This window comes from Arachis duranensis, chromosome 6 (assembly GCF_000817695.3).
Source record: "Arachis duranensis cultivar V14167 chromosome 6, aradu.V14167.gnm2.J7QH, whole genome shotgun sequence".
NCBI lineage: Eukaryota > Viridiplantae > Streptophyta > Magnoliopsida > Fabales > Fabaceae > Arachis > Arachis duranensis.
Window position 1 is genome coordinate 48,505,710 of NC_029777.3, and position 8,077 is coordinate 48,513,786.

Here is an 8,077-nt window from a genome sequence, read left to right on the forward strand (position 1 = left end):
AGGATCTAGCTACTTTTAGGGATGTTTTCATTAGTTTTTATGCAAAATTCACATTTCTGAACTTTACTATAAGTTTGTGTATTTTTCTGTGATTTCAGGTATTTTCTGACTAAAATTGAGGGACCTGAGAAAAAATCTGATTCAGGCTGAAAAAGGACTGCTGATGCTATTGGATTCTGACCTCCCTGCACTCGGAATAGATTTTTTGGAGCTACAGAACTCCAAATGGCGCGCTCTCAATGGCGTTGAAAATTATACATTCAAAGCTTTCCAGCAATATATAATAGTCCATACTTTATTCGACTTTAGACGACGCAAACTGGCGTTCAACGCCAGTTTCATGCATCATTCTGGAGTAAAACGCCAGAAACACGTCACAAACCATAGTTAAACGCCAAAAACACGTTACAACTTGGCGTTTAACTCCAAGAGAAGCCTCTGCATGTATAAAGCTCAAGCTTAGCCCAAGCACACACCAAACTGGGCCCCAGAAGTGGATTTCTGCACTTAGACTTATTTCTGTAAACCGTAGTAGCTAGTCTAGTATAAGTAGGACTTTTTACTATTGTATTCACATTTTGGTCTCATTTTTGGTCTCATCTTTGGATTATCTTTTGATCCTTTGATCACATTTTGGGGGCTGGCCATTCGGCCATGCCTGAATCTTGATCACTTATGTATTTTCAACGGTGAAGTTTCTACACACGATAGATTAAGGCGTGGAGCTCTGCTGTACCTCGAGAATTAATGCAATTACTATTATTCTTCTATTCGATTCAAGCTTATTCTAATTCTAAGATATTCGCTGCACTTCAACCTGATGGATGTGATGATCTGTGACACTCATCATCATCCGTCCCTATGAACGCGTGCCTGACAACCACTCCCGTTCTACCTTAGATCGAGCGCATATCTCTTGGATTCCTTAATCAGAATCTTCGTGGTATAAACTAGAACCCGTTGGCGGCCATTCTTGAGAAGTCGAAAAGTCTAAATCTTGTCTGTGGTATTCCGAGTAGGATTTAGGGATTGAATGACTGTGACGAGCTTCAAACTCGCGATTGTTGGGTTTAGTGACAGATGCAAAAGAATCAATGAATTCTATACCGACATGATCGAGAACCGACAGATGATTAGCCATGCTGTGACAGAACATTTGGACCATTTTCACTGAGAGGATGGAAAGTAGCCATTGACCACGGTGATGCCCTACATACAGCTTGCCATGGAAAGGAGTATGAAGGATTGAAGGAAGGAAGTAAGAAAGCAGAGATTCAACAGGAACAAAGAATCAACATACACTTATTTGAAATTCCCACCAATGATTTACATAAGTATCTCTATCTTTATTTTATGCTTTATTTATTATTTTTTTCAAAAACCATTATAACCATTTGAATCCGCCTGACTGAGATTTACAATATGACCATAGCTTGCTTCATACCAACAATCTCCGTGGGATCGACCCTTAGTCACGTAATGTTTATTACTTGGACGACCTAGTGCACTTGCTAGTTAGTTGTGCGAAGTTGTGAAGAATGTGAATGAACCATAGTTGTGTGCACCAAGTTTTTGGAGCCATTGCTAAGAATTGTTCAAGTTATGAAAAGAGTAAATTACAATTTTGCCTATCAAGTTTTTGGCGCCGTTGCCGGGAATTGTTCGAGTTTGGACAATTGACAGTTCATCTTGTTGCTCAGATTAGGTAATTTTCTTTTCAAAAAGTTTTCAAAAATCTTTCAAAAATTTTTTTTCTCTTTTTCGTTTTTCTAAAAGATTAATTTCGAAAAAACCAAAAAAAAAATTCATAAAATCATAAAAATAAAAAATATTTTTGTGTTTCTTGTTTGAGTCTAGTGTCAATTTTTAAGTTTGGTGTCAATTGCATGTTTTAATTTTTCAAAAATTTTTTCGAAAACTCATGCATGGTGTTCTTCATGATCTTCAATTTGTTCTTGGTAAGTCTTCTTGTTTGATCTTCATATTTTCTTATTTTGTGTCTTTTGGTGTTTTTCATATGCATTTTTACATTCATAGTGTCTAAGCATTAAAAAATTCTAAGTTTGGTGTCTTGCATGTTTTCTTTTCTTGAAAATTTTTCAAAAAAAAAAGTCTTGATGTTCATCTTGATCTTCAAAGTGTTCTTGGTGTTGATCTTGACATTCATAGTGTTCTTGCATGCATCATGTGTTTTGATTCATAATTTTCATGTTGTGAGTCATTTTTGTGTTTTCCTCTCTCATCATTAAAAATTCAAAAATAAAAAATATCTTTCCCTTATTTCTCTCAAAAATTCGAAATCTTTGGGTTGACTTAGTCAAAAAATTTTAAAATAAGTTGTTTCTTGTTAGTCAAGTCAAGATTTCAATTTTAAAAATCCTATATTTTCAAAACTTTTTGAAAAATCAAATCTTTGTCATTTTTCCTTTATGATTTTCGAAAATTAAAAAAAATATTTTTCAAAATCTTTTTCTTAATTTCATTTCAAATTTTTGAAAACTTTGCTAACAATTAATGTGATTGATTAAAAAGTTTGAAGTTTGTTACTTTCTTGTTAAGAAAGGTTCAATCTTTAAATTCTAGAATCATATCTTTTAGTTTCTTGTTAGTCAAGTAATCAATTTTAATTTTAAAAATCAAATCTTTTTCAAAATATCTTTTTTTAATCATATATTTTTTTTTTCAAATCAATTTCAAAAATTTTTTTTCTAACTTCCTATCTTTTCAAAATTGAATTTCAAATCTTTTTCAACTAACAAATTGACTTTTTGTTTGTTTCTTATCTTTTTCAAAACCACCTAACTACTTTTCTCTCTCTAATTTTCGAAATTTACCCCCTCTTTTTCAAAATTCTTTTAATTAACTAATTGTTTCAAATTTTAAGTTTAATTTTATTTCTTCTCTTAATTTTCAAAAATCACTAACCATTTTTCAAAAATAATTTTCGAAAACTTCTCTCTCACATCTCCTTCTATTTATTTATTCAATTACTAACAATTCTCTTCATCTCAAAATTCGAACCCTCTCTTCCCCTCTGAGTTCGAATTTTTCTCTTCTCCTTCTTCTACTTTTTTATTCTTATACTCACATAAAGGAATCTCTCTACTGTGGTAAAGAGGATCCCTATTATTATTTTCTGTTTCCTTCTTTCTCATATGAGCAGGAGCAAGGACAAGAATATTATTGTTGAAGCAGATCCTGAACCTGAAAGGACTCTGAAGAGGAAACTAAGAGAAGCTAAATTATAACAATCCAGAGACAACCTTATAGAAATTATCGAAAAGGAAGAGGAGATGGCAGCCAAAAATAATGACAACAATAATAATACAAGGAGGATGCTTGGTGATTATACTACACCTACTTCCTACTTTTAAGGAAGAAGCATCTCAATCCCTGCCATTGGAGCAAACAATTTTGAGTTGAAACCTCAACTAATTGCTCTAATGCAACAGAACTGCAAGTTTCATGGACTTCCATCAGAAGATCTCTATCAGTTTTTAACTGTGTTCTTGCAGATCTGTGAGACTGTTAAGACTAGTGGAGTAGATCCTGAAGTCTACAGGCTCATGCTTTTCCCTTTTGCAATAAGAGACATGGCTAGAACATGGCTGGACTCACAACCTAAAGATAGCCTGGACTTTTGGGATAAGCCGGTCACAGCCTTCTTGGCCAAGTTCTTTCCTCCTCAAAAGCTGAGCAAGCTTAGAGTGGATGTTCAGACCTTCAAGCAAAAAGATGGTGAATCCCTTTATGAAGCTTGGGAAAGATACAAACAATTGACCAAAAAGTGTCCTGTTGACATGCTTTCAGAGTAGATCATTTTGGATATATTCTATTATGGTCTATCTGAGTTCTCTAAGATGTCACTGGACCATTCTCCAGATGGATCCATTCACCTAAAGAAAACACCTACAGAAGCTCAAGAACTCATTGACATGGTTGCAAATAACCAATTCATGTACACCTCTGAGAGGAAACCTGTGAGTAATGGGATGCCTCAGAAGAGGGGAGTTCTTAAAATTGATGCTCTGAATACCAAATTGGCTCAGAACAAAATGTTGACTCAGCAAGTCAACATGATTTCTCAGAGTCTGAATGGATGGCAAAATGCATCCAACAGTACTAAAAAGGCATCTTCTGAAGAAGAAGCTTATGATCCTGAGAACCATGTAATGGCAGAGGTGAATTACATGGGTGAATCCTATGGGAACACCTATAATTCCTCATGGAGAAATATCCAAATTTCTCATGGAAGGATCAACAAAAGCCTCAACAAGGCTTTAATAATGGTGGAAGAAACAGGCTTAGTAATAGCAAGCCTTTTCCATCATCTTCTCAGCAACAGACAGAGAATTCTGAGCAGAGGCCCCCCTAGCTTAGCAAACATAGTCTCTATTCTGTCTAAGGCCACTTTAAGTTTCATGAGTGAAAAAAGGTCCTCCATTAGAAATTTGGAGGCACAAGTGGGCCAACTGAGTAAGAAAATCACTGAAGCTCCTTCTAGTACTCTCCTAAGCAATACAGAAGAGAACCCAAAAAGAGAGTGCAAGGCCATTGATATAATCAATATGGCCGAGTGCACAAAGGAAGAGAAGGACGTGAACCCTAGTGAGGAAGATCAACTAGGATGTCCTCTAAACAAAAAGGAGTTCCAAATGGAGGAACCTAAGGAATCTGAGGCTCACCTAGAGACCATAGAGATTCCATTAAACCTTCTGCCAAGTTGTTTGGTAATGAGACTTGGGAAGGTGAATCTCCCTTGCTCATTAGCGAACTAGATACATGGGTTCAACAAACTCTACCTCAAAAGAAACAAGATCCTGGTAAATTCTTAATATCCTGTACCATAGGCACCATAACCTTTGAGAAGGCTCTATGTGACCTGGGGTCAGGTAAAAATCTTATGCCACTCTCTGTAATGGAGAAGCTGGGGATCTTTGAGGTACAGGCTGCCATATTCTCATTAGAGATGGCAGACAAGTCAATAAGACAAGCTTATGGAATGGTAGAGGACGTGTTGGTAAAGGTTAAAGGCCTTTACATCCCTGCTGATTTCATAATTTTAGACACTGGGAAGGTTGAAGATGAATACATCATCCTTGGAAGACCCTTCCTAGACATAGCAGGAGTTGTGATTGATGTTAATAGAGGATAGCTAGTCCTTCAATTGAATGGGGACTACCTTGTGTTTAAAGCTCAAGGTTATCCCTCTGCAACCACAGAGAGGAAGCATGAAAAACTTCTCTCAATACAGAGTCAAACAAAGCCCCCACAATCAAATTCTAAGTTTGGTGTTGGGAGGCCACAACCAAACTCTAAGTTTGGTGTTGAACCCCCACATTCAAAGTCTAAGTTTGGTGTTGGGAGGTCCCAATAATGCTCTGATGATCTGTGAGCTCCATGAGAGCTCACTGTCAAGCTATTGACATTAAAGAAGCACTTATTGGGAGGCAACTCAATTTTTATTTATCTATATTTCTATTGTTCTTTTATGTTTTATTAGGTTTATGATCATGTGGAGTCACAAAACAATTGCTAAAATTAAAAACAGAATCCAAAATAGCAGAAGAAACAACACATCCTGGAGGAAGAGCTTACTTGCATTTAAACGCCAGTAAAGAGCATCTGGCTGGCGTTCAACGCCATAACAGAGCATGAATCTGGCGTTGAATGCCAGAAACATGCAGCAGTCTGGCATTTGAACGCCAGGATTGCACCCTAAGGAAAGCTGGCGTTTAACGCCAGCAACAAGCATCAGGCTGGCGTTAAACGCCAGAAACATGCTACATTTGGGTGTTTAATGCCAAAAACAAGCTTCAGTCTGGTGTTAAACGCCAAGATTGCATGCAGAGGGCATTTTACATGCCTAATTGGTGCAAGGATCATAAATCCTTGACACCTTAGGATCTGTAGACCCCACAGGATCACCTCAAGATCTGTGGACCCCACAGGATCCCCACCTACCTCAACTCACCTTCTATCTTCTTCACACAATCCAATAACACTCTTCCCTAAACACCCTTCACCAATCACCTCAATCTCTCTTCCCCATCACCTCTTCACCACTCACATCCATCCACTCTTCCCCATAAACCCCACCTACCTTCAAATTCAAAATCTCATTCCCACCCAAACCCACCCTAAATGACCGAATCCCATTCCCTCTCCCTCCACTATATATACCCCTCCATCCTTCTTCATTTTCACACAACACAACCCTCTCTTCTCCCCCTTGGCCGAATACACATCCCTCTCCCTCTCTTCCATATCTTCTTCTTCTTCATCTATTTTTTCTTCTTTTGCTTGAGAACGAGCAACATTCTAAGTTTGGTGTGGTAAAAGCATAGCTTTCTTTTGTTTTTCCATAACCATTGATGGCACCTAAGGCCGGAGAAACCTCTAGAAAGAGGAAAGGGAAGACAAAATCTTCCACCTCCGAGTCATGGGAGATGGAGAGATTCATTTCAAAAGCCCATCAAGACCACTTCTATGAAGTTGTGGCCAAGAAGAAGGTGATCCTTGAGGTCCCTTTCATGCTCAAGAAAAATGAGTATCCGGAGGTCCGACATGAGATCCAAAGAAGAGGTTGGGAAGTTCTTACCAACCCCATTCAACAAGTCAGAATCTTAATAGTTCAAGAATTCTATGCCAATGCATGGATCACTAGGAACAATTATCAAAGTATGAACCCGAATCCAAAGAATTATCTTACAATGGTTCGGAGAAAATGCTTAGATTTCTGTCTGGAGAATGTAAGGTTGTTATTCAACTTGCCTATGATGCAAGAAGATGCACGCCCCTACACTAGAAGGGTCAACTTTGATCAAAGGTTGGACCAAGTCCTCATGGACATATATGTGGATGGAGCTCAATGGAAAAGAGACTCTAAAGGCAAGTCGGTTCAATTGAGAAGATTGGACCTTAAGCCTGTGGCTAAAGGATGGTTGGAGTTCATCTAATGCTCCATCATCCCCACTAGCAACTGATCCGAAGTTACTGTGGATTGGGCCATCATGATCCATAGCATCATGATTGGAGAGGAAGTAGAAGTTCATGAAGTCATCTCTCTAGAACTCTACAAAGTAGCCGAAAAGCCCTCCACATTGGCAAGGATAGCTTTTCCTCTTCTGATTTTCCATCTATGCTACTCAGCTGGAGTTGTCATAGAAGGAGACATCCTCATTGAAGAGGACAAGCCCATCACTAAGAAGAGGATTGAGCAAACAAGAGAGGCCATCCATGGATCTCAAGAGACGCATGAGGAAGCTCATCATCAAGAAATCCCTGAGATGCCTCAAGGGATGCACTTTCCTCCAAACAACTATTGGGAACAACTCAACACTTCTCTAGAAGGATTGAGTCATGATATAAACCAATTAAGGGTGGAACACCAAGAGCACTCCATCATTCTCAATGAGATTAGAGAAGATCAAATGGCTATGAGGGAGGAGCAACAAAGGCAAGGAAGAGACATAGAGGAGCTCAAGAACACCATTGGTCTTTCAAGGAGAAGGCGCCACCATCACTAAGGTGGACTCATTCCTTAACTTCCTTGTTCTTATCTCTCTGTTTTTCAGTTTTTGAGCTTCATGTTTGTCTATGTTTGTGTCTTTATTACATGATCATTAGTGTCTAGTGCCTATGTCTTAAGGCTATGAATAATTCCATGAATCCTTCACCTTTCTTAAATGAAAAATGTTTTTAATTCAAAAGAACAAGAAGTACATGAGTTTTGAATTCATCATTGAAATTAGTTTAATTATATGGATGTGGTGACAATACTTTTTACTTTTTGAATGAATGCTTGAACAATGCATATTTTTTATCTTGTTGTTTATGAATGTTAAAATTGTTGGCTCTTGAAAGAATGATGAACAAGATAAATGTTATCGATCATCTGAAAAATCATAAAATTGATTCTTGAAGCAAGAAAAAGCAGTGAATAACAAAAGCTTGCGAAAAAAAGTGGCGAAAAAAATTTATAAGAAAGAGAAAAAGCAAGCAGAAAAAGCCAATAGCCCTTAAAACCAAAAGGCAAGGGTAAAAAGGATCCAAGGCTTTGAGCATCAATGGATAG

The 8,077-nt window shown here is 37.6% G+C and overlaps 1 non-coding gene across 1 annotated transcript; it reads right to left on the bottom strand.

Annotated features, from left to right (window-relative positions):
• Positions 1-3,698: 3,698 nt before the first annotated feature.
• Positions 3,699-3,806, bottom strand: LOC127739804 (small nucleolar RNA R71). Its single transcript, XR_008000546.1, has one exon. It is a non-coding gene; the product is annotated as a small nucleolar RNA R71 (small nucleolar RNA).
• Positions 3,807-8,077: the final 4,271 nt, after the last annotated feature.